At 50.0% G+C, this 26,699-nt stretch overlaps 1 protein-coding gene across 7 annotated transcripts in view; it reads right to left on the bottom strand.

Annotated features, from left to right (window-relative positions):
- The window catches only part of LOC105476804 (CUE domain containing 1), a 106,516-nt gene extending 80,040 nt beyond the window's left edge, over positions 1–26,476 (bottom strand). For 3 of the 7 annotated variants that reach the window (XM_071082894.1, XM_011733015.2, XM_071082893.1), the window contains exon 1: positions 26,344–26,468. The gene's annotated coding sequence lies outside the window, so the exon portion shown is untranslated. Of the gene's footprint in view, positions 1–26,343 lie in introns of all 7 variants that reach the window. The other 4 variants (XM_071082890.1, XM_024791241.2, XM_071082891.1 and 1 more) reach the window with 4 other exon arrangements.
- Positions 26,477–26,699: the final 223 nt, after the last annotated feature.

Below are 26,699 nucleotides of genomic sequence, written 5' to 3'. Positions count from 1 at the left end.
AACTTATCTCATTTAATCCTCACTCCAGTCCTATGAGGCAGGGGCTTATCATCTCCAGTTCAGAGATGACAAAATTAAGCCCCAGAGAAGTTAAACAGCTGCCCAAGAACACACCGCAAGTCAGGGACAGTGCCAAGATTCAAACCTGATCTATCTGACCCGAAAGACAGGGCTCTAGACCAGGGCCCCTAAAAGTATGTCCACAGACCACCTGCAAACTGTTAAGTTGTGGGTCCTTACCAAATAAGTACAGAAAAAGAAAGGAAGGAAGGATTTTAAAACGTTTATAGCAATCTGACATTAGTACAATATCCAAGCATGTGATCTGTGGACTTCCCTCTTAGAACAGGGTATAGACCAGTCTGGATGTTCTCAGACTGGCTCAGACTGGTCATGCTCATCGGTCCCTGAACTAAGGAATAGAACACGTTGTCCTTCACCTCAGATACTTTGAGAAGCACTGTTTTAAAGCACTGCAAAGACGGGGCATAGAAGACACTCAAACAAGGTTCAGCACGTCCCCAGCTGTCCCTGCAGCATCCAAAGTCTTGTAGCCCAGCACTTCTCAGACTTACTTTCTTTCTCTCTCTCTTTCTTTCTCTTTCTTTCTTTCCTTTCTTTTCTTTTCTTTTCTCTTTTCTTTCTTTCTTCTTTCTCTTTCTTTCTCTCTCTCTCTCTTTCTTTCTTTATTGAGATGGAGTTTTGCTCTTGTTGCCCAGGCTGGAGCGCAGTGGCACAATCTCAGCTCACTGCAATCTCCACCTCCTGGGTTCAAGCGATTCTCCTGCCTCAGCCTCCCGAGTAGCTGGGATTACAGGCAGGCGCCACCACGCCCAGCAAATTTTTTTTGTATTTAGTAGAGACAGGATTTCACCATGTTTGTGGGGCTGGTATCGAACTCCTGGCCTCAGGTGATCCACCGCCTTGGCCTCCCAAAGTGCTGGGATTATAGGCGTAAGCCACTGCGCCTGGTCACTTCTCAGACTGTCATGTGCACACGAACACTGGGGACCTTCTTAAAATGTAGATAGATTCAGGAAGTTCAAGGTGGGGCCCGCAATTCTCCATTTCTAACCAGGTGATGTCAGCGCTGCTAGTCTGGGGACCTGACTTTGGGTAGCAAGTCTCCAATTGCACAAGCAGACCGGAGCCAACGAGGCTGATGCTGCGAACTTCACCTGGCAAACAAGTCGGACTCCAGCAAAGGCTCACCAGTTAGCACCGGCTGTGAGGAGGCCAGAAGGTAGCCCTTACAAACACCTTTCCCCAACTCCAGGCTGCGTCTGGGATGACCAGGGGCCCTTTTATCCTGAGTCAGAAACCAAAGCCCTTTCAGTCCCAGGGGTTTAACAGAAGGCAGAGAAAAGCAGCTCAGAAGCCTTTGCAAACATTGTGAGGAACGCTACCCACAACCACAGCCAAAAGGAGGGAGCATTTTGAGAAAACTGTGCCCACTTCTTTGCTTCTGCTCAAGCCAGACTGAAGCTGGGTCTCAGACAGTGATGGCCTGGGAAAATCACACATGTGTTTGGACAGCACTTTCTACTTCCTAAGAAGAAGAAGATATCCACATCTATCGTGAGAGCTGAGAAATCTAATTAAAAGCTGGAAGCCACAGAGGAAGGGATGTGCTGTGGTCAACACGGGAGGGCAGAAATGACCCGTCTGTGACCACTCCTGTAGCCAGAAAGAGCCACCAACAGACCAACTCCAAAGGGGGAACGGTCCCCACTTCCTGCAGGTAACCTTCCCATGACCTGCTCTACTCCCTGGAAATTCTTGACACTAAAAACCTTCGTTAGTGCCAACCTCAGTCTCTCCTAGTTCCATTTCTGGTACAAGGACTGAAGGACTTATTAAAGGGGCTGGCCGGGTGCGGTGGCTTATGTCTGTAATCCCAGCACTTTAGGAAGCCGAGATAGGCAGATTACTTGAGCTCAGGAATTTGAGACCAGCCTGGGCAACATGGCAAAACCATGTCTCTACAAAAAATACAAAAATTAGCTGGAGGTGGTGGCACACACCTATAATCTCAGCTACTTGGGGGCTGAAGTGTGGGATCGCCTGAGCCTGGGAAGTCAAGGCTGCAGTGAGCTGTGTTCACACTCCAGCCTGGGTGACTAAGCAAGATCCTGTTTAAAAAAGAAAAGAAACAAAAAAAGCGGGAGAGGTGCAATTCGCAGGAAAAACCCCAGATCTCCCATTCATTCAGGGCAGTCGCTCATTCATTCAAAAACACTGATGAAGCCACTGCCACATGCCGTCCACTGTCAGGAAGCAGGCATAGAGGCACAGGCTGGGGCCTTCTCCTTACCCTCCTCTAAAGAAGTGGGGAATAAGCAATAAACGGTCATGAGGCCGTTAACTAAGTCAAAGGGCACTGCTGTTCTGGCAGTGGCGGAGGGGTTGGGGGGGCGGGGCGGGGGGAAGTGAGTTGCTGGGCAGAAGCTCTCACATATGCATAGACTCAGGGAAAGCCTGCCCCAGGGTGGGACTGGGTATTGAAGTTGATGGTGGCTGACAGATCTCCTTCACTTTACTCACAGAGGGCCAAGAAAGGCCTGAGGGTTAGTAACACACAAAGGAACACAGTCAGAGGGGCTTCATGTCCTGACCAAAGGTGTCTCAACAAGACACAATCGCGAATCCAGGGAGGATCCAGCTGAAAAGCCTCCTCTGGATTGCAGAGGACCCCCATGAAACCACGAGCCTCTTTCTCCTTTGCAAATATCAAATCGTATTCTCCTACCTCCAAACCCTGCCATGTGCTGCTTCCCTACACAATACCCCCAACCCTGCTCCTCTCACCCAGTTGTGTCCTTCCCTCTTTCAGAATTCTGCTTAAAACGTATCTCTAGGCTGGGAGCGGTGACTCATGCCTGTAATCCCAGCACTTTGGCAGGCCGAGGCAGGTGCATTGCCTGAGGTTAGGAGTTCGAGACCAGCCTGGCCAACGTGGTGAAATCCTGTCTCCACTAAACACACACACACACACACACAAATAGTTGGGTGTTGTAGTGCATGCCTGTAATCCCAGCTACTCGGGAGGCTGAGGCACGAGAATCTCTTGAACCCGGGAGGTGGAGGTTGCAGTGAGCCAAGATCGCGCGACAGCACTCCAGCCTGGGCAACAAAGTGACACTGTGTCTGGGGAAAAAAAAAAAAAAAAGGCCAGGCACAGTGGCTCACGCCTGTAACCCCAGCACTTTAGGAGACCGAGATGGCTGGATCACGAGGTCAGGAGATTGAGACCATCCTGGCTAACACGGTGAAACTCCATCTCTACTAAAAATACAAAAACAATTAGCTGGGCATGGTGGTGGGCACCTGTAGTCCCAGCTACTCAGGAGGCTGAGGCAGGAGAATGGTGTGAACCCGGGAGGCGGAGCTTGCAGTGAGCCGAGATCACAGCACTACACTCCAGCCTGGGCGACAGCGAGACTCTGTCTGAAAAAAAACAAAAAAGTCTGTTGGGAGGCCAAGGTGGGCAGATAATTTGAGGTCAGGATTCCAGACCAGCCTGGCCAACATGGTGAAACCCCATCTCTACTAAAAATACAAAAATTAGCTGGGCGTGGTGGTGAGCTCCTGTAATCCCAGCTACTTGGGAGGCTGAGCCAGGAGAATCGCTTGAACCCAGGAGGCAGAGGTTGCAGTGAGTCGAGATTGTGCCACTGCACTCTGGCCTGGGCAACAAGAGCGAAACTCTGTTATTTAAAACAAACAAACAAACAAACAATAAAAAAAACAAAGTCTGGTCCAGGCGCTAGAGCAAGGGTTCTCAACCTTAGGCACAACTGACATTTGGGGCTAGAGAGTAATAGAGAGTAAGGGGCTGTCCTGTATACTGCAAGATGTTTAGCAGCATCCCTGGCCTCTACCCACAAATGCCAATAGTAACATCACCCCCTGTTGTAACACTGACAATGTCTCCTTGGGGGCAAAATCATCCCCACTTGTGAACCACCGCACTAGATAGATGGTTCTCAACCCTGGCTGCCCAACAGAAACACCTGGGCAACGTATAAAACTTACCGATGCCTGGGCCCCACCCAGCACTAGCAGAATCAGACAGCCTCACGGGCAGCAAGGTGGAGAACCACTGAACAGAGCTGCTCTGGACATTTTGGACCTCTTAGCCGGTCTAAGATTCTACAAGTAAACAACGTCTGTAACTTTACACAGCTTTGATGTTCTAATGTGTTGGTCGGTCCCTCCATTAGACCAAATCTCTCCAGAAGCAGGAACCATATCTTGTTTTTCCCTGCCTCCACAAAGCTGTCTGCAGTGCCTCTTATTTTATACCAATCAAAAAAGCTGGGCAAGTTCATGAGCCCCCCTCCACCCCAACCTCAGATGAAGAAGCCACTTTCATCTCTCCTAGTTCAACAGCATATGACAAGGGAGAATTTGCAAAGGGAGGAAGGGACAGAAGAGATGGGAATCCATGAGGACCCAGCCACCTGATCTGGCCTTCCAGCTGTGGGGAAAGCTTGCTGAGCTGCCGGGATGCTGGGCTAGGTATACTCATACTTCCTGAGCCCCACCTCTCCTGGCCAGACTGGAAGGCATGAGGCTGGGATCTTCAGCAGGAAACTCCCATCTACCAGATCGGATGCTGCATTCCCCAGGCCGACAGTGACTCGAGAACAAATGAACGCAGGCCCAGAACAGCTCTATTTGGAGCCTGACTTATGGGCTGGGATCTTTATCCCCACACCTCCTTCAAGAATCCCTAAGAGCATCCGGGGACCTGGCTGAGAGAGGCCAACCCAATGTTAACAAATGTAGTCATGTCTGCCTCCTGCTCCTCTCCCCATCCTGCTCACCACCTCTTCAGACAAGGCAAAGAGGAATGCAGTGTCAAGAAAGAATATTTAAAGCCAAGGTTGGAGGACTGCTTGAGCCCAGGAGTTTGAGACCAGCCTGGGCTGGGCAACATAGCGAGACCTCTTCTCTACAATATAAAAATAAAGGTCAGGTGCGGTGGCTCAAACCTGTAATCCCAACACTTTGGAAGGCTGAGGTGGGCAGATCATGAGGTCAGGAGTTCAAGACCAGCCTGGCTAGTATGGTGAAACTCCATCTCTACTAAAAATACAAAAATTATCTGGGTGTGGTGGCGCGTGCCTATAGTCCCAGCTACTCAGGAGGCTGAGGCAGGAGAATGGCTTGAACCCAGGAGTTGGAGCTTGCAGTGAGCCGAGATCACGCCACTGCATTCCAGGCTGGGAAACAGAGCGAGACTCCGTCTCAAAAAATAAATAAATAAAAATAAAAATAGCCAGGCATGGTGGTGCACACCCGTAGTCTCAGCTACTTGGGAGGCTGAGGCAGGCGTATTGCTTGAGCCCACAAATTCCAGGTTATAGTGAGTCATTATTGTGACACTGTACTCCAGCCTGGGCAATATAGCAAGACCCTGTCTCTCTTAAAAAAAAAAATGAAAGAAAGACAATATTTGGATATGAACCCCTATCCTTTTTAAGAAGTGGAAGTGCATTTGTCATCTCATTTTTTAACAGATACATAGAGAATACCTTAGGGGGCAGACATGCCATCCTTCCCGATTATTTTTTTGAGACAGAATCTCACTCTGTCGTCCAGGCTGGCACGCAGTGGCGCGATCTCGGCTCACTGCAGCCTCCGCCTCCCAGATTCACACAATTCTTCTGCCTCAGCCTCCCGAGTAGCTGGGATTACAGGCATGCCCCACTATGCCTGGCTAATTTTTGTATTTTTAGTAGAGACAGGGTTTTGCCATGTTGGCCAGGCTGGTCTCAAACTCCTGAGCTCAGGTAATCCACCTGCCTCAGCCTCCCAAAGTGCTGGGATTATAGGCATGAGCCACTGCGCCCAGCCCATTCCCGATTTTTATACTTGGGTTAAGCTTACAGACAAAATGATGGGGATAGAAACCAGGGACCAAGCTCCCCAAGACAGCAAAGGCTATTCAAGTATATCCGCGATCGGCTTTCTTACTAAAACTCACTGGCTAATACACAAGAATGCAAATTGCCAATGTGTTTACCTTACATTTAATGAATGGTTTAGCATTTTCTCTGAGATTTTACTTATTTGATATTCCATGCCAACAGGATGAGCAATCCTTAAAGATCTGCTTCAGGTGGCCCCAGCTAGTTTGCTGAAATCAGTGTAGAGCAGTGAAGCCTTCCATCCTGAGTGACCAGCGTGACAGTGATTTTTTTTTTTAAGCTTCCCTCCCTTCCATTAGACACACACACACACACACACACCCTGTTGCCTAGAGACTGGACACATTCCTGGTGCTTACTCTTCTTTTCATTCTCCAGAAGCAGGAGCTTTAGAAACTGGGGCCTCCAGGAAATATGCCTGGGGCCGGGGTGAAGGGGGTCCAGGAGTGACATTTCCTCACAGTCAGGCCCGCCCCATCCCCGCTGCCCTCCCTTTCCTCCCGAGGTTTGAAAAGCCCCAGCAGGCTGGAACTGAAAGGCTTCCACAGGGAACAAAACAAGGCCCCCTTTGAAAGCCTGTGTTTACCCCGGGTGCAGCCAGGGGTTGCCATGGCCACGGTCCACCTTGGCGGGCCAGGCCTGCCTGGAGCAGCTTCAGCGCCTGGCCGTCCCACCCCAACTCCTTCCTAGGGGACCCTACTGGCACCCCTCTCCCGGGCCCCCTTGACTGCTGGAAGCATGGATTTTCATCAAGTCCCCCAAGCTGAAAACATAATCCTGGAGAGATGGAAAGAGGATTAAGCCTCCCTCTGGGGCTCCTGAGAGAAAGACCAGGGGACTTGACCAGCCCTGCCCACATCCACCTCCGCTGCTGCTGTCCTGTCTCCTGGGCCAGTGACCCACCCGCTGCTAATGAGAATGACTTATTTATGTCATTCATTATCGCTATATCCTGGAGCCAAGCAGCATCAGGGGAGGCCAGACCGGGGGTGGGGCAAAGAGGAAAGCAGGGGTCTCTCCTCTCAGCCTCAACCTGAACCTGTCAGGCCCCGTAGGCTGCGGGAAACCACAGGGGCCTTGTGACCCAAGGACAGAGGCAGCTGAGGACACAGCGGGACAGTGTGGACTCCCAGGGCCCCAGAGAGCACAAGCCTGGCCAGGGAAGCTCAGCCCTCCCCGGCTCCACATTCCTCCTTTGGCCCTTCCCCAGGAGAAGCCAGAGGGAGCAGAGGCTCTAAATAATTCAGCCCTCAAATTGCTCTGTGGTCAGAGCTTCTTCATTTATTTTTTCACTCTCCAGGCTCCACAGTATCGCAATGGAAGCACTTTAATCCCAGCCCTCACAACCAGGTGCCTCTCAAGCCCCCGGCCCAGGATGGCAGAGAAGGAGGCACCCAACTTCTAGGACTCTGCAGACTCGTCCCTATGGTTCAACACATCTTGAGGCCTCAGGGACAGTGGCTGGTACGCAGATGGGCAGTGGGAGGAGAGGAGGCAGTACTGGCTCCAGGGCTGTTTCCACAGAGCATGGCACTACTGCGCTGGCAGAACTGGATTAATAGAAAGACCTGAGCCACAACCTGGGTGAGGCTCAGACCCACCTCTGTCAGCAGCTCCACTCTCCTGCCCACTGCCACTCCAGCTTCCTGTCTATCCTTTCTCAGGGCTTCTTCCTGCACCCCCAGCCCATCCTGCCACCACACAGCCCTCCGTGTTTATTCACACTCTTTTTTTTTTTTTTTTTTTTTTTTGAGACGGAGTCTCGCTCTGTCACCAAGCTGGAGTACAGTGGCGTGATCTCGGCTCACTGCAACCTCCGCCTCCTGGGTTCAAGTGATTCTCCTGCCTCAGCCTCCCAAGTACCTGGGACTATAGGCACGTGCCACCACGCCCAGCTAATTTTTGTATTTTTAGTAGAGACGGGGTTTCACCACATTGGCCAGGATGGTCTCCATCTTTTGACCTTGTGATCCGCCCACCTCAGCCTCTCAAAGTGCTGTGATTACAGGCGTGAGCCACTGCGTCCGGGCCTCATTCATACTCTTAAAGGGCCTGGGCACCCTGCCATGGGTCCCTGGAATCAGCCTGGCCTCAGCTTCTATTAATAATATTAGTTAATATTTGATTGCACATTCATTTCATGTAATCCTCACAATAACCACACAAAGCAGGTACTATGAATATCCTCATTTCACAAATGAGGAAACTGAAACTCAGGGAGGTTTAGAAATCTGCCCAGAGACCTGGTGCAGTAGCTCACACCTGTCATCCCAACACTTTGGGAAGCCGAGGTGGGAGGATCGCTGGAGTCCAGGAGTTCAAGATCAGCCTGGGCAATATGGTGAAATCCCATCTCTACAAAAAAATTCAAACATTAGTGAGGTGTGGCAGCATGCACCTGTAGTCCCAGCTACTCAGGAGGCTGAAGTAGAAGGATGCTTGAACCTGGGAGGTCTAGGTTGCTGTAAGCGAGATTGTGCCACTGCACTCCAGCCTGGGTGACAAAGTGAGACCCTGTCTCAAAAACACAGAAAAGAAAAGAAATCTGCCTAGAAGCTGGGCACAGTGGCTCACTCCTGTAATCTCAACACTTTAGGAGGTTGGTAGGATCACTTGAGCCTAGGAGTTCAAGACCAGCCTGGGCAACATAGCAAGACCCTGTCTCTACAAATAATTTTTAAAATTAGCCAGGCATGGTGGTGAGTGCCTGTAGTCCCAGCTACTCAGGGAAGCTGAGGTGGGAAAATCCCTTGAGCCCAGGGGATCCAGGCTGCAGTGAGCTGCGGTGGTGCTACTGCACTCCAGCTGGGATGACAGAGAGAGACCCTGTCTCAAGAAAAACTAAAAAATAAATCTAAAAATCTGCCTCGGTAGGAAATAAGCATGAGAAGCCAAAAAATAAAATAAAATAATTGTAATAAAAAATTTGTTATAATCTGCCTAGATCACACAGAAAGTGAAGAATAAGACTCAAAGCCAGCTGCCTAATCCCAGTCTTCAGGCCTTAACCCCCATGCTATATGGACACAGGCTGCACACACAGGATCCTCAAGCCCAGAGAGATGAGGTAACTTGCTCACAGGCACACAGCCAGTTGAGACAGTCTGGGGACATGGACTTTGGTCTAGGGACCAAAGTGCCATATCCGGACTAACATCCTTTCTCCATTACACAGTTTCAAGTGTAGAAGCATCTGTACTTACATAGGTGATAAATACACATTTACTCTCTGGTTTATGATGTCATGGCCTAACACCCTATAAACCTAGCTTAACCCCAGCAATGCCCTGTGCTGGCCCTGGCCCTGACCACTCCCTCCCATCCCTGCTCCATGGCCTTCCAACAAACAGCTCACCTGCCTCCACCAAGACTTTTAAATTCTCCCTCACAGAGTTATAATCCTTCCCATGCACCTTCAGGGCAGTGCAATCGCCATGATTCCTAATGAGAGACCTGGCACCACCATACCAGAGCACATGTATGCAATACCTGACGGTTCTCGGTGTTCTTACAGACATTACCCAGCCAGCTCAGCAACCTTGAACCAGCTAAGCACGGACGACAGCTTTTTATTTTGTTTTTAAATTTTATTTATTATTATTTATTTATTTTAAGACAGAGTTTCGCTCTTGCTGCCCAGGCTGGAATGCAATGGTGTGATCTCAGCTCAGCACAACCTCCGCCTCCGGGGTTCAAACAATTCTCCTGCCTCAGCCTCCTGAGTAGCTGGGATTACAGGCATGCACCACCACGCCCAGCTATTTTTATATTTTTAGTAGAGATGGGGTTTCTCCATGTTGGTCGGGCTGGTCTCGAACTCCTGACCTCAGGTGATCTGCCCGCCTCAGCCTCCCAAAATGCTGGGATTACAGACATGAGCCACCGTGCCTGGGCTTTTTTTTTTTTTTTTTTTTTTTAAGGGGGAGTCTCGCTCTGTCACCCAAGCAGGAGTGCAGTGGCATGACCTTGGCTCACTGCAACCTCCACCTTCTGGGTTCAAGCGATTCTCCTGTCTCAGCCTCCAGAACAGCTGGGACTACAGGAGTGTGTCACCATGCCTGGCTAATTTTTGTATTTTAGTAGAGACAGGCTTTCACCTTGTTGGCTAGGCTGGTCTTGAACTCCTGACCTCAAGTGATCTGCCCACCTTGGCCCCTTAAAGTGCTAGAATTGCAGGCGTGAGCCACCATGCCCTGTCTAGCTTTTTATTTTTTTGAGACAAGATCTCAGTCTGGGTGAAGACTAGAGTGCAGTGGAGCAATCCCAGCTCACCGCAGCCTTGAACTCCTGGGCTCAGGTGATTCTCCCACCTCAGCCTCCCAAGTAGCTGGGACTACATGCACACACCACCATGCCTGCCCAGCTAATTTTTCAAATTATGTGTAGAGATGGGGTCTCACTATGTTGCCCAGGCTGGTCTCGAACTCCTGACCTCAAGTGATCCTCCCGCCTTGGTCCCACAGAGTGCTGAGATTACAGGCGAACCATTTCGCCTGCCCTGAATAGCTTTTGGAGGTGTCTGACCAGCTCATATCCCTCCTGTGAGGACCGCCGCCACTCCCATTCACAGGGGAAAGCTCCTACCCCATGGTGCTGTGTGATCATGCCCTCCTGGTCCCAGCTGACTGGCCCAGTGATAGACAGCTGATCCACACGAGCCCATCAGACTCCTCAGGATTTCACATCAAGGTTCAGATGCTATTCAGTCTCTGAGGGTTACTGGAAAGCGGACAGGTGTATTTGGGAGCTGAGGGGCCACACCACCTGGTGCATGTCCACAGCAGCAGCGGCGTCCTGCAGGTGCACCATGCAGACTCACTGAGAACAGCTGCGCCAGCCACCCCCACCACCCCCACACACACCCCCGGCACTTGGGAGACCAGGCACTTCCTCCTTTGAGTCTTCAATTCCCCCATGGCTTCAAATAGCTCAAGCTGGTTTTTGTTACTTGCCTTCAGTAGAGTCTGAACTGAGAGACAAGCTGGCATTACTATCCTCCCTGTACAGATGAGGAAAGAGGCTCTAGAGGTGACTAAATGAACGTCATATAGTCAACATGTAATAAAGGAACCGTTAAAAACCCTGCCATGTGACTCTCCTTCAGTGCCATCCCATGCCTCCTTCCCTGGATTAAAGAGAGTGGCAGGTATTCCCTTTCTGTCAGTGTTTTAAAAAAAAATGGTGTCACACCTGTAATCCCAGCTCTCAGGGAGGCAGAGGCGGGAGGATAGCTTGAGCCCAGGAGTTCGCGACCTGCTTGGGTAACATAGTGAGACCCCGTTCTCCACAAAAAGGAAAAAAAAAAAATGGTGGCACAGTAAGCCATTCAGCCAGAGGCACTCCAATGGACTGAAGCTGGAAACAAGAAATTCAAAATCCTCTTCTTTAGAACTGCAAAGACAGCTCTTCTCTCCTCTGCATTTCCCAGCCTTCCTTGCAGTGAGGTCAGCCCCACATGACCAACTCTGGGCAATGTGAATGGAAGTAACAGGTGTCAGTTTCCTCCATCTCTCTCCTCCCCTCCCACACTAGCCTTGAAGGCCCTATATTCCAGATGATGTGGCTACAGATGGAGGTGGACTGCCCGACCCACAAGACTTTCCATGAGCAAAAAATAAACCTAGATGGTGTCAAGCCCCTGGGATGTCAGGATTTGATTATTCCTGCAGCATAATCCAGCCTCTCCTGACTGAAGCACAGGAATTTTTCAGCCTGGGCCCTTCAGCAGGATGCTGCATTCATTTGTTTAACATTCATCTGTTTAACAAATATTTCTGGAGCGCCAGTGCCAGGTGCTGTCATGGGTATAATCAAGGGCACAGTCGTTTTTTAAACAATACAATAGCTACCCTTAAGAAGCACCCTATCTGGTGACTCATAAGCCCCACTTGGGACTAAAAGAAACAGTTCTACAGGTGCAAAGCAGAACTCCCACGCAGCCCCTGGCTAACCTGAGCCCCATAGAAGCTAAGCTGCCAGGAGGCAAAGACAGCTTGTCGTAGTGACTCCAGGAGGGTGGCAGCCAAGAGTGAGTTCACACCAGGCTTTCACACCCAAGGCTCTACCAACTCTACAAGTGCTTCCCCCTGCTCTGGGCACATACAGAGGGGAGCGGGCATCAAGGAGGAGTCGTCAAGAGAGCAGGTGGCTGATGGAAAACAGAAGCAGCAAAAGACACCGCTCATCTTCCCCACCCTCCTCTGCAGCAGAAATGTCTCCTCTGGGAATCATGTCCCTGTTTCATTTTAACTGGAAAAGTCCCCCATGATTGAGTTTTTCTCCCCCACCCCACATAGCTGAGGACTGAGCAGAGAAGTCATTACTCTGTCAGGAACTGGTGTCTGGGTATAGTCTCCTTTCTTTACGCCAAAAGCTAGATAATAAGTTAAGTAGACAGGGTTGCCATATACAGCTATGCAGGCTGTTCACTACAACGCACCCATCCAAAGGGGCAAATGGAGCTGGAATCCAGCCTACACTCTGCTTACCAAGTTGTGTGCCCTAGAGGAAGGGCACCTTCTTCTAATTCACCCAAAGGTGTCTGCTGTATGCCACAGAAGAACTGGAGCCAGGGCTTCTCCACAACAGCAAAGGGAAGTTACTATACTAACCTCTCTACTTTTGTAGATTTTTGACATTTGTCACAGTAAAAGGTTAAAACCAAAACCAAATAAACACCCCACCAAGTGAGTGGGTGTGTTACTTGGCCAGGTTACTTAACCCTCAGCCTCAGTTCCCACATCCAAAAAGACAATAATCCCTGGCTCCTAGGGTCAGCATAAGGACTAAATTAAATTACATAAGTAGCATGTTTGACATGGAGCAAGTCCTCTTACAAATGGGAAGTATTAACAGTAGCCACTGCTGATGGCTGGGGCCAGGAAGGAGAACGAGGTGAATGGGGACAGAGGGACATTGTCTAAAAAAGCAAGCCTTTGGGAAATGTGTGCCGAGAAGTCAGAGTCCGAAAATACGACCACCCTATTCATGTTCCTAAATTGAGTTTGGGGGGCAGGGCTGGTCTGAAGGAGTTCTCATGCAACCCCTTCTTCGTTGGCAGCCTTTACACTTCCCTGGGGACCCCAGGCTCGGCTCAGAATCCAAATTAAGGTCAGTGATCCACAGAAAGGCCACAAAGAGTGGCTTAGAAAAGGATGTGCTCCCAGCCTCCCAGCAAACTCAGAGAAGGGCCAGGCAGCTGGGAGGTGGGGCTGGCTGGCCTGGGAGTGCTCACATCTGAGTCCTAAAAGAGAACAGGACTTTTCCTAAGATGTTCCAGGAGGTCAGCCATTAGCACAGAGAAGACACCTGCCACCTCCATGGGGTGCGAATGGCCCACTCACATCCCCATAGGTCAAAAACTATTTTTGAATTGTCTAATTTTTTGCTTTTTTTTTTTTTTGAGGGGGTGGGTTGGTTTGATTTGGTTTTTGAGACAGAGTCTTGCTCTGTCACCCAGGCTGGAGTGCAATGGTGTGCTCTCAGCTCACTGCAACCTCCGCCTCCTGGGTTCAAGTGATTCTCCTGCCTCAGCCTCCCAAGTAGCTGGGACTACAAGCATGCACCACCACACCCAGCTAATATTTGTATTTTTACTAGAGATGGGCTTTCACCATATTGGCCAGGCTCATCTTGAACTCCTGACCTCAGGTGATCCACCCGCCTCAGCCTCCCAAAGTGCTGGTATTACTGGCGTGAGCCACCGCACCCGGCCAAATTGTCTAGGTTTATGAGATGAATTTTTATGTTAATGTCTTCAAAATGATCACTACTATACGTGAATTTTACCAGTAGTCTATTTTTGACATGCCTCCCTATTCATTTCCCTTCAAGGCCTTAGGTTCCAGAGCCTCACAAGTATGAGAGGGCTGACGGTGACAGTGGCAGTGACCAGAAGTTGGGTGCCCTTCCCAAAGCCCCTGGAGGGAACTCACCACTGGCACGAACTGCCAGGGCCCTGGGTGTCAGCCTAGTGCCCACCCCAGGAGACTAACGTGGAAGGCTTCTGGCTTCAGTCAAATGCCATCTCACTCATTTGCCTCTCCTTTCTTTCTTTTCCAGAATTAAAGCTATTAGGATGATTCATTCTCTTATTAAATCAGCTCATGAGAAAAAGGGAAGTCACCAGAGTTCCCATACCTCTCTCTGCCAAACATAAGCCACCCCATGGCCCATTCCCCAAATGCACTTAATAGAAATGCTACCGCAAGGAAGAAATTCCACTAAGAACCCCACCCTTCACCTTTCCTTTCATGTCTCAAGAATTCACCATCCATGGCAGTTTTCTAAGTTTCTAAGGCTGCCAGGGAGGAGAGGTGAGTTGGAATTTAAAGATAAGTTCCCAAATAAAATGGGATAGGAGGGGCAAGAGTCGCATGGCTCTTAAATCCACATACATGCAACCCTCAAAGCAGAAAGTAAAAATCCATCCAAAAAAAATCCTTCTCTGTCTCTGCCAGATCTCCTCAGCTCTGCCCCACACTTAGAAACAGCTGTTTCCCCAGAACTCCAAAAAAAAAACTCTCATATGCTCCATTCCTCATTCTTTCCAACACTGTGATCTGTACACTTAATCTACCTCTAGGCTCAGTTTATCCCTCCCTGGGATTGTCAAATAAGAACAGTAACAGTCAAATAATAAGAATCCTAACACTACAAAGTTATAAAGCACTTTTGTAAATACATCTATGGACTCAGCCTCCTGGCTTTGGAGCTCACATCCTGCCTCCTCAGCTAACCAGCAGTGTGATCTTATGCAAGTTAACTTAACCTCTCTGTGCCTAGGTCTCCTCCTGCATAAAGTGATGATACTACCCTCTCATCTAGGATTGATTACATAAATTAATATTCCCAAGATGCTTAGAAAGCTTACTGGCATGCAGTAAGCATGCAATAAATGTTAGCTATTATTATTATTTATTTTTTTGAGACGGAGTTTCGCTCTTGTTGCACAGGCTGGAGTGCAACAGTGCAATCTCGGCTCACTGCAATCTCCGCCTACCAGATTCAAGTGATTCTCCTGCCTCAGCCTCCCGAGTAGCTGGGATTATAGGCATGCACCACCATGCCCGGTTAATTTTGTATTTTTAGTATAAACGGGGTTTCTCCATGTTGGTCACGCTGGTCTCGAATTTCCAACCTCAGGTGATCCGCCCGCCTTGGCCTCCCAAAGTGCTGGGATTACAGGCATGAGCTACCATGCCCAGCCTATTATTTATTTATTTATTTATTTATTATTATTATTATTTTTTTGAGACAGACTCTCACTCTGTCACCCAGGCTGGAGTGCAGTGGTATGATCTCATTGCCACCTCTGCCTCCCGGGTTCAAGTGATTCTCCTGCTTCAGCCTCCCGAGTAGCTGGGATCACGGGCGCCCACCACCACGCCCGGCTAATTTTTGTAATTTTAGTAGAGACGGGTTTTCACCATGTTGGCCAGGCTGGTCTCAAACTCCTGACCTCAGGCGATCCACCTGCCTTGGCCTCCCAAAGTGCTGGGATTACAGGCGTGAGCCACTGCGCCCGGCCATTAGCTATTATTAGACTATCGCGAGAATCCTGTGCCACAGAGATTATTCTTACCAGCTCTATTTAACATATGTAGTCAATAGCCATGTGTTGTTGTGGAGTATAATAATAGATTGGCCTCAAGAAGACTACAAATAAAGAAGCTAAGTGACCTGCTCAGAATGACACAGCCCACACACAGCAGAGCTAAGACTGGAACTCCAGTCGTCAACTCCAATTTGCACACTCACACATTTCACACTTTAACACACTGTCTCCTTCAGGCACGGAAATTTGAGAAGTCCCACGGATCAGCATCAAAACCAGATTCCAATTCCATAATCTCTAGAGAGCGACAATATCTCCAGGAAGTATTTCAGGATTCACCAAACAAAATTCATTTCCATTCGTCTTCATATTCCAAGAAAACACACCAAAGCTGCCTTAGGGAGAGGGTGACACCCCGTCAGAGGTGTCAAGGACCATGCAAGGCCAGCGGTCACACTGGCCTCAACAATGTTTCAGACAAAAACGGCTCCCTTGGGAGGCTCCGAGGCTGTCAGCGATTTGCCAAAGGTCAGGACAGATCATTTGGGAACGGATTTGTGTAGGCATGGCCTGAGACACATGGACTTCTGCCAAGCCCATATATTTTTTCAAAACATCTGCACTGTCTTCACCCTTGATAAATAGCAGCCAGGCTACAGAAATATTTCCCTTACACACAAAAGCCCGCTTTGCCACCACAACTCATTGAAATGGATGTTTCCAACTTGAGAAGAACTCTTCAATGAAAACATCTAAAAACACCCCAATCTCCCAGCAGAGGCAACAAATCTGGCATTCAGGAAACCTTTAAACACGAGTGACTAATATTTGTGGAAACAAATTATTTGGTAGACATATGCCCTCATGCCCAAAGTCTAACTACATCTAATAAATAGGTTAAGCCCGTTTCTTCTAGCTCTATTATGAACATTCATTAGAAGACATCTGCATAAACATTTTCGTAAAGGTCTTCTCATATTTCAAGATTGTGATGAAATCTTATGGTCATGCTGAAAAGAATTGGAATAAAAAGAATTTAACATTGTAGCCCTGGCTTTACTGCTAAGTAGCTGTGTGATTTCACAAAATGAAAATAATAACAATAACAGTAGCAGCTAACATTTAATGAGGACTTACAATATGCAAAACACTGTGCTAGGGGCTTAACAAGTATTTGGTACTAATTAACAACCATTATGTAATATTTTGGCCATGCATGGTGGCTCATACCTATAATCCCAGCACGTTGGGAGGCTGAGGCGGGCAGATCAGTTGAGGTCAGGAGTTCAAGACCAGCCTGGCCAACATGGTGAAACCCTGTCTCTACTAAAAATACAAAAATTAGCTGAGCTTGTCATGGTAGTGGGTGCCTGTAATCCCAGCTACTCAGGAGGCTGAGACAGGAGAATTACTTGAACCCGGGGAGTGGAAGCTGTGGGCGAAAGAGCAAGACTCCATCTCAAAAATTAAAAAAAAACAAAAAACAAAAAAACCACCAACCAAGAAACCATTTGGTAATATTATCACTCCCACTGTGTCGATCAGGAAACTAAGACTCAGAGAGATTGAGTAACTTGCCCCAAGAACACGGCAGCAACTAGCAGAGGCTGGGATGAAGCACAGGCATTCTGATTCAGTATTCTTAATTACATACCATCGGTCTTTTCAAAGCACTTAACGACCCAGAACCTCAGATTCCTCCAGAAGGCAACCAAGCAAGCAGTCTTCAGAATCCTTTCCGGCTGTAAAATTCAGTGATTCTCTCTTTTCAAAATCAAATGAATGTATAACTTTGAGAAATAAAATGTAATGATGCTCTAGTACTGCTAAGAGGGAAGGAACCATCTGTGTATGCCTCACCCAGAACCAGTCAGGGGAGGAAAACTGCTGATTTTCTAGGGTAATGATGCCCTGTGAACCAACCAGACTGGCCTCAAGCCGTCTCAGGAAAAATGACAACTTGAAGTTCTTAGAGAATCCACCAACATGCAACGGTCTGCAAGTTCACAACTATCAGTTCTCAAACTTTAATTTGACTTTTTTTTTTTTTTTTTTTTTTTTTTTTTTTTTTGAGGAAACTCATATGCAAGAAAATGCTGCACCGTAGAGGCTGATCTTAAGGATGCCAGTACAAGATGTATGTTGACTCTGTGGCATGCTTACACTTGCTTTCCTCTCAGGGGTACACCGGCTCAGGGAAAATCCACCCAGCCCAGGCAATCTGTTTTAAGACTTCCCTAGCCCGAGGCTCAGTGGTCCTATATGGGTGGGGGTTTTGTCCTTTGCACATCTGATACTTCATACACTCCCTCCTCCTCATCATCACCGGCCCGGTCTCTGGACACACGAACACACAAGTGCTGCCTTCCCAAATTCCATCTCAGACGCATCTTCTTCCTCTCTCTGCTCGGCACAGGAGTTCCCTGTTCACGTACCTTGCCATCGGCTGACACAGCCAACGCTGAAACTCCCCCAGTTGACCCTCCCTGGAGCTCACTAGCTCTCTCCCAGCTGTGGGTACAGCCTGAAACCGAAACTAATCTCAGACCAGAGCAAAGTGAAATCATTTCAGGAGCCTGATCACCCTACATGACCACAGACAGGCTTCCCCTTAACAGAGCTCCAAATCCAGCTTGCTGGTCACCAGGAAAAAAAAAAAAAAAAAAAAAACGCTTTGCAGTGCTCTCCTAACACCAAATACTTTCTTAATGAATAGGGAATCATGGGATTCAAGGAGGAAGCAAAAGTTCTTGCCATCATGTTTGCTGCTGCTACTTCTTATTTGCACAAGTCTATTTCAGTTCACCCCATGAGCTAAAGTTCACCACCCGGTATTATTTTTAAACTCATTGTCCAGCATCCGTTCATATTTGGTTCACTCTTAATCAGATTATCTTCCAAGAGCAAGCTCTGTTCTCTTCTGAGATCCCTGTAACCATCGTGCTCTAATGTGGCTGAGACTGTTATACTATATGTTTTTCCTAAATTTGAAAAATGAAGGCTTTTACTTTTGTGCTTGGGCCAGGCACGGTGGCTCACACCTGTATCCCAGTACTTTGGGAGGCTAAGGCGGGCAGATCTCTTGAGCTCAGGAATTCGAGACTAGCCAGGGCAACATGTTAAAACCCCGTCTTTACTAAAAACAAAAAAATTAGCTGTGTGTGGCGGTGTATGTCTGTAATCCCAGCTACTCAGGAGGCTGAGACACAAGAATCATTTGAACCTGGGAGGCAGAGGTTGCAGTGAGCTGAGATCACACCACACTGTACCCCAGCCTAGGTGAAAGAGCGAGACCCTGTCTCATAAATATATAAATAATAAAAAATAAAAACACTTTTGCGCTTGAAACAATAAAAAAGAAAAAAGAAAAAGCCATTATGACTGAACATAATGTCAGGTCTTGATGATCCTTCAAAGAAGTATAAATATTGAGAAGGATCCTAACCCATGTTTTCTCTTCTTACCCTTGCCCCCAGCATACTTGTGGGCACCTTTCTTTATGACTGGGCAGTATTATGAAAAAAGCCTAATGTCAGCTTAAGTAAAACAGAATAAGAAGGGTTAAGTGCACTGGTCCAACAAGGGCATGGTATGGTCAAAGAGAGATTAAGTCTTGGATTATCTGTTATTTACTCATTCATCCAACAAAGTTTACTGAGGGCCCCATATATATGTCTAAAACTCTTCTAGGTGCATCTAGGAGATAACCCACTAGCTCCAACTGAGAGTGCCACTCTCAGAAACATGGTGTATATGGGGGCTGATGCTTTCTGTATTCCAATACCAAGACAAATGCTCCACTACTTCCAGGTTTCCTGAGCTCTCCTCACAAGGCTTGGACTCCATCCCGTAGAGCTGTAGGTCCCTCCCAGTGAGCACCCCCGCTGACACTGACCGGGAACACTGCAGGCAAGGGTCCCAGCTGTTGGGCAGACTGTTTGTGCCTTGGCTCACTCATTAATGGATGAGCTGCTCAGTGTTATCAGGCATTCTTCAATCACTGCAACAGTCAAAGGAGAGGTTAGGCCAGATTTAAGTAATCTTCTAGCTCAAAAATTCCAGCTCCTTTTATCCTCCGATCACCAAGTTGACATGGACCTCTAGGGGCCTCTACTTCATCTTCCTGTCTCCAGACGAAACCTCTTAAACCACAAAGACAAATGAAACTTGTTCCCATTTCTGAAGACCTTCAGGGGAGGCCATTCCCCTCTCTGCCTATGAGTCACTTTTCTTACATCTCACATCCTATCTGGAATGTCTTCCTCATACCTTACTTGAATCCTCCCTCCGTAGTTTAAATTCATTTGCCTCTGGTTCTGTTTCTAAGTGCAGAGAGACAAGACTGAATCACTGCGTTCTGAGCAATGACTCTTAAGAGACTTTTATGTCTTCTTCACCATGTTCACTGCAGGCATTACAAGAGGTGGCAGTGTTTCTCAGCTATTAAAAACCACAAAGGCATCAGGAAAGCTGACCACACTGCCCAGTTCCTGCCTCACCCTGGCAATGGTGCTACGGAACCCAGAAAACCTGACCCTTCTCTGAAACCCACACACTGGCCACTTAGCTCTACTCAGAGTTCACCAAGGGGGAGAACAATGTGCTCCCATGCCAGATCAAAAGCCCAGGAGGCAGCAGCCACTTTATCTTGTCCTCACTCAGCTCAAACGGCCCCTCCTCCAGGAAGCCTTCCCTGCCCTAACTCCTCTTCTGGCTGGCAAAGTGCCCCCTTCCTCAGTGCTTTGTCTTATCGCAGCACTTGCCACAGCAACTGAAATTCCAGGCTAACATGTTTGTCTCTCTTACTAGACAGGAGGCATCTTGAAGGCAGGGCCCACGGCTTGGTGATCTTTGTGCTCCAGGATGGGCCCCAGCAGAGTATCTGGCACTTGGCCTGTGGTTCTTAGCAGACTCTGTTAACCTGAACCCTCCAGGCATGTTCCAGTGATGGCTGGACATGGCACTGGCAGCCCTTCAAGCAAGACACAAACCTCACAACCCCCTATCTCCACCCTCCCCAACCACGACCACCCCATGAGCTCAGTAGGGGTCTCTCTGACATTTTTTTTTTTTTTTTTTTTTTGAGGCAGGGTCTGGCTCTGACACCCAGGCTGGAGTGCAGTGGTGCAATTTCAGCTCACTGCAACCTCGGCCTCCCAAGCTCAAGCGATCTTCCCACCTCGGCCTCCTGAGTAGCTGGGACTACAGACGCATGCCACCACACCCAGCTAATTTTTGTAGAGATGAGGTTTCACCATGTTGCCCAGGCTGGTTTAGAACTCCTGAGCTCAAGCGATCTACCAGCCTCAGTCTCTCAAAGTGCTAGGATTACAGGCATGAACTACCACACCCAGCTCTCTCTGACAGTTTCTCTAAGGGTGTGGGCCTGCAGCCAGACTTCCTGAATTCAAGTCCTGGGTCAGCCACTTTCTAGCCATGTGATCTTGGGCAAGTTATTTAAACTCTTGATGTCTCTTATGTCTCTATTTCTTCACCTGAAAAATTGGTATAATATCTCATAGGTCCTGCGAGGATTAAACGAGCTGATCCATGTGAAGCACTTGGAAAGGGTCCGACCCCCTGTGAGTGCCGCAATGGTTATTTCCCAAGCCTATTCCTTCACAGAAACCCTTGGCCCCCACAGCTTCCACCTTTTTTTTTTTTTTTTTTTTTTTGAGATGGAGTCTCGCTCTGTCACCCAGGCTGGAGTGCAATGGTGCAATCTTGGCTCACTGCAACCTCCACCTCCTGGGTTCAAGCGATTCTCCTGCCTCAGCCTCCCAAGTAGCTGGGACTACAGGCACCTGCCGCCACACCTGGATAATTTTTTGCACTTTAATAGAGATGGGGGTTTCACCGTGTTGCCCAGGCTGGTCTTGAACTAACTCCTCAGTTCGGGTAATCCTCCTGCCTTGGCCTCCTCAAGTGCTAGGATCACAGATGTGAGCCACTGTGCCCAGCGTCTTTTTTTCTTTTTTTTTGAGACGGAGTCTTGCTCTGTTGCCCAGGCTGGAGTGCAATGGCGTGATCTCGGCTCACTGCAAGCTCCACCTCCTGGGTTCAAGCGATTCTCCTGCCTCAGCCTCCTGGGTAGCTGGGATTACAGGCACCCACCACCACGCCCAGCTAATTTTTGTATTTTTTTTTTTTTGAGATGGAGTCTCGCTCTGTCGCCCAGGCTGGAGTGCAGTGGCCGGGTCTCAGCTCACTGCAAGCTCCACCTCCCGGGTTTACGCCATTCTCCTGCCTCAGCCTCCCGAGTAGCTAGGACTACAGGCGCCTGCCACCTCGCTCGGCTAGTTTTTTGTATTTTTAGTAGAGACAGGGTTTCATCATGTTGGCCAGGCTGGTCTGGAACTCCTGACCTCAGGTGATCCACCCACCTCGGCCTCCCAAAGTGCTGGGATTACAGGCGTGAGCCACCACGCCCTGCCAGCTTGCACTCTTGACTGTCTATTGGGCCTGCCCCCATCCCCTCACTAGGTTCCCTTCCTCCAGGGAACTCTGCCCTGTTCTTCTGGACCAATGTTAGCATTAACTTTATGCCATTCAACCCTCCTCACTGGTTATGCCTCCTTACCCCTGCCCCCAGCTTTTGGGGCAAATTTTCCAAAGAAAAGGGAGAAGAGTTGGTTCCACAGCAGGGCTACAGATGCTGAGTCATTCTGCCCCCAAATATGCTTAGCTGTCACCCATGACATTTCAGTCTCCCCACCCCCGCCTCCAGTGTGCGGCCCTCTCTGCTCATCATTCAAGCGCCTCACCCCAACCCCTCCCACTCTTCCAAAAACCATCCTCAGCCCCTACAGTTTTTACCAAAGATTTCCTTAATAATGAGCCTCAGAATTTGTGTACCCCTGTGCAGAAATGATAATAATAATAATAGCTTCAATGTAATGAACACTTCCTCTTTGTCTGGCATACACGTGAGATCTCTTTTAACTCTTTCTAAATATAGGAAACTCAGGCACTTGCAAAGTCTTAGAGTAAGATGGAGAGCTGGGATTCTACCTGGGGATGCCTAACTTCAGATCTTACACTCTAAACAACTAAGCTATGATGAAAATGTGCAAAAATAACTCAGTTGCTTCCTGGGGGTGGAAGTTAGGCCAATGGAGTTGGAACTTTTTAAATTTATTTTTATTTTTTATTTTTTGAGACAGAGTCTCACTCTGTTGTTCAGGCTGGAGTCCAATGGCACAATCTCAGCTCACTGCAACCTCCGCCTCCCGAGCTCAAGTGATTCTCCTGCCTCAGCCTCCCGAGTAGCTGGAGTTACAGGTACGCACTACCATGCCTGGCTAATTTTTTGTATTTTTAGTAGAGACAGGTTTCACCATGTTGGCCAGGCTGGTCTTGAACTCCTGACCTCGGGTGATCCACCTGCCTCAGCCTCCCAAAGTGCTGGGATTACAGGCAGGAGCCACCATGCCCAGCCTAAACATTTTTATCCTACCAAGAATTCCTCAAAGACCCTTGGTGCTGCCACAGTGGAAATGAAATGGTCACATTTATAAGAAGGGAGTTTATGTTTACAAGGACTGTTATCACATTTATCATTTATGACCTGCTTTAAAGATAAGACATTTAGCTGCATCATCAAGAGTCTGTGATAATGCTCTGACACATCAGAGGTTCTGGGAGCCTGGAAGCCAAGGGGATCAGAGGAGTACTGAGTGAGCCAACACAGCTAGCATCCTGAACTCGCCAACCCATGGTAGCCAGGGCCACAGCATGACTGAGAAGTCATGGCCACTGGGGAAGGTGAATCCTCAGACACTGCAACAAGGATCTTTGCATGCTACCAAGAGACTTCCAATTCCCAAATCAAGGACCACTGGATCACAACCCTTTAGGGTCTCCAATGCCCTTCATTTTATTTTATTTTATTTTGTTTTATTTTATTTATTTATTTATTTAGGAGATGGAGTTTTGCTGTTATCATCCAGGCTGGAGTGCAATGGCACAATTTCAGCTCACTGCAACCTCCGCCTCCCAGGTTCAAGCGATTCTCCTGCCTCAGCCTCCTGCGTAGCTGGGATTACAGGCACACGCCACCACACCCAGCAAATTTTTGTATTTCTAGTAGAGACGGGGTTTCATCATGTTGGCCAGGCTGGTCTGGAACTCCTGACCTCACATGATCCACCCGCCTCAGCCTCCCAAAGTGGTGGGATTACAGGCGTGAGCCACTGCGTCCGGCCTCCAATGCCTTTTATAGCTCTTACTTCCTGTAAGTGCAAGAGCTAGTAAAACGGAAGCACCACCTCCTCCAGCTCACCTTGGATAGTCAGAGGTGACCCCTGTCAGACACCCAGCTTCCTGTGCCCAAGGCTCTAGAATGCTCCTGCCTCTGTTGCTTATTACCAGAGCAAATGTAGGAATCACGAAAGGAAGAATACCAGTGTGAGTGGGGCCATATGCCAAACACTGTGCTCTCTACTTAAACAAAGAAAAATCCCCTACAGGTCTCTGTGGGGAACTTGAGCCTAAGGAAGTCTTCTGAATCCCAAGGTAGAGAAGTCACAAATGGCAGATCCTCCTAAAGCTCTTCCAGATCCCTAGCAAGCGTAGACGCCACAAACACCTATGCAGCAGCCCAGGGCCTAGTGAGCCAAGAAAGGAAAGGCAGGCCAGGCCTCCTCTGGGCTGCACTGGGGATAGTGACAGCAGCCCTCTGGCCCCACGTGCCTTCAAGAGTCCGAAGGGATCTAAGGAACCGACAATACTCAGATCATAGCCTTGGACAATTCTGCCCCAAGACCTCCTTAAGAGGCATCTTTCACACTTAACACTCTCTACTAAAGCACCTCAACCCCATTTCCCCAAGAACAAGCTGGAGCTCACACCCAGCTGAAACACCAGAATATCCACCTCCACCCAAATCCATTTACCTCTAATTCAATGGTCCTAGCCCAGCGCCCAGGGCCTTGCCACCACACAGACAGCAAAATGAGCCCCGGGAAAAGGGCTACCTCATCTCTACCCCCATCCTCTAGCTAGCTGTAGGGAGCTGGGATCCATCCAGACACTCCAGGTCTCCATGGCCACAAGCCCAGAGTTGCATAGGGAGGTCATGAGAAAAGACCTTAGAAGCAGTCTGCTCTTTGAACCTTGGGATTATTCACTGACCAGCCAAAAAGGTGACAACTGTTCCTGATAGCCCAAGTCAGGCCAGTAACTCTAGGGCAGGGGTCTCAATGGAGGTCCTAGTTCCAAGGGGGTATATTAACTGTCTCGTATTGAATACAAGTGTTTCCCTACACACGTGCATTTTGGAGGGAGAGGAGTTAGAGCTTTCACCAGATTCTCAAAGGGGCCCATGACTCCAACCTCTGAGCCTAGTTGGCCTGACCCAGCAGCTGGGGATACAGCTCTAGTCATATCAACATCCCTGGGCCATCCTTGCTGTCCAGGGTCTCTCTTCTATTCAAGGATGTGCCCAGGTCGGTAGCAGTATCCTGTTTCCTTTGTCCTGACCCTTCCAGCTGCAGAAAGTGGACAGGGAAGTTTCACATCCAGCCCTCTTGCACAGGCTCCAGCTTCCTGGAGGTCTGAGCCAGGTTTCTCCCAGCAGCACGTCTCCATCCCAGAGATGGCACCCTCCATTCAAATTGAGATACCAGTGGGACTGACCCCCAACAACAGAGAGGACCCAGCTTCACACTTGATGCAGCAGGGGCCCAACCGCATGGTGACATGACTTCCTCCATGAGAGAATTCCTGGGGCCCCTCACCTCCTTTAGGCACAGCTGGCTATAAAGAAAAGGGGTGAGAGGCCCAGAACATCTCCCTGAGTCCTTTCTCCTGGGCCAGGTGGCTCAGGTGCTCCGGGATCACCCAGGGAAGGTTCATTCCTCTGGCTACAAGACGCTGCCTGCTGATCAGGTGGGGAGCACGGTGGATGGTCTTCTTGCATCTATCGCCTCTAGGACATCCTGTTTCTAAACTCCCAGGGAGTCCCCTCACCTTCTGCCCCACCAAAAAAAGGAAAATCTAAACCCTGTCTCCCCTTAAAACACATTCCTTCTCAGGAATTTCATTTCAGTGCACGTTTCTCGGAGCTAAAACTTTTTTTAGGGGGAAAAGAAATGGGCAGGGCAGTGCTGGGTGTAAGGCGACCATGCGACCGACAAAAGGAAGAGGGCGGAATGAATAAACGCCGACACCAGCCCCTTGGAGCTCAGAGCCCGGGGCACAGGAGCCGGCGGGGCGGGGGAGCAGGGGCGGGGACAGCGCATTCCCAACTTTCTCTGGCCGAGCTGACGGGAGATACAGCTCCCAGGGGACCGGGAGGGACCAAAAAAGGCTGAGCCGACCTGTGACATCGGCGGGGGCAGGAAGCGAAGCTCCCCTCCCCTTGAAAGGCGCTCAGCTCCCATCAGGCGCCCCCGCCTGCCGTCGCCGCCCAGCCTGCGCCCCCAGGCCCGGGCACTGCGGGGAGGGGCGCCCACACAAAAGAGGGAGCCGCGGGAGAGGGGACTCGGGCGGCGCCGGCTCCGGGAGGCCTCGTCTCCCTTCCCTGCGCCGCCGGCCCGCGCCCCCCAGTCTAATCGCGCGCCCCGCTCCCGGCCCCCCAGATGCCCGCACGCCCCCCGCGCCCGGGGCCCGGGATGAGGTGGGGGCTCGGGAAGGAAGGGCGGGCGGGGACCTGCCGCACGCGGAGCTCCCGGGGAGCCGCGCCGACAGTCCCGGGAATCAAACTCGCGACGGCCCGGCCCTCCCGGCGGCGCCTGTGCAACGGGTCCGGAGAAGGTGGGGCCGCCGGGCCGGGGCCGGGATTGCGCGCGGGGCGCCGGCGAGGACCGCGCCCAGGGCCGGGCGGGAGCTGCGGGAGCGCGGGGATCTTACCGGGCAGCGCCACGCGCGTCCGCTCCGCGCGGGCCGCAGGGGCCGGGCCGCGGGCCGGGCGGGGGAGGGGCTGCAATCCGCAGCGGCGGCGGCGGGGCCGGGCTCGGCGGCGGCGGCGCGGCTGGGGCGCGGGGAGGCGGAGAAAGCGAGGCGAGGCCGGCTTCCTAGCGGCGGGCGGCGAGAAATGCAGCTGTCCCTGCGCGGCTGCCGGCAGGGCCACAAGTGGGGCCGCGCGGGGAGGAGCGGGGCTGCGGGCGGGGTGGGGGCCAGGCTGCGGCGCCCCCGGGCCCTTTCCCGATGGCCGACCCCTTTCCAGCGAGGAGGGAAGCGGACCTGGGGGTCCAGAAACCTACACG

Source organism: Macaca nemestrina, chromosome 17 (assembly GCF_043159975.1).
Source record: "Macaca nemestrina isolate mMacNem1 chromosome 17, mMacNem.hap1, whole genome shotgun sequence".
Classification (NCBI taxonomy): Eukaryota; Metazoa; Chordata; class Mammalia; order Primates; family Cercopithecidae; genus Macaca; species Macaca nemestrina.
The sequence above is the reverse complement of the archived record's forward strand: the minus strand, read 5'-3'. Positions and strand labels throughout refer to the sequence as shown.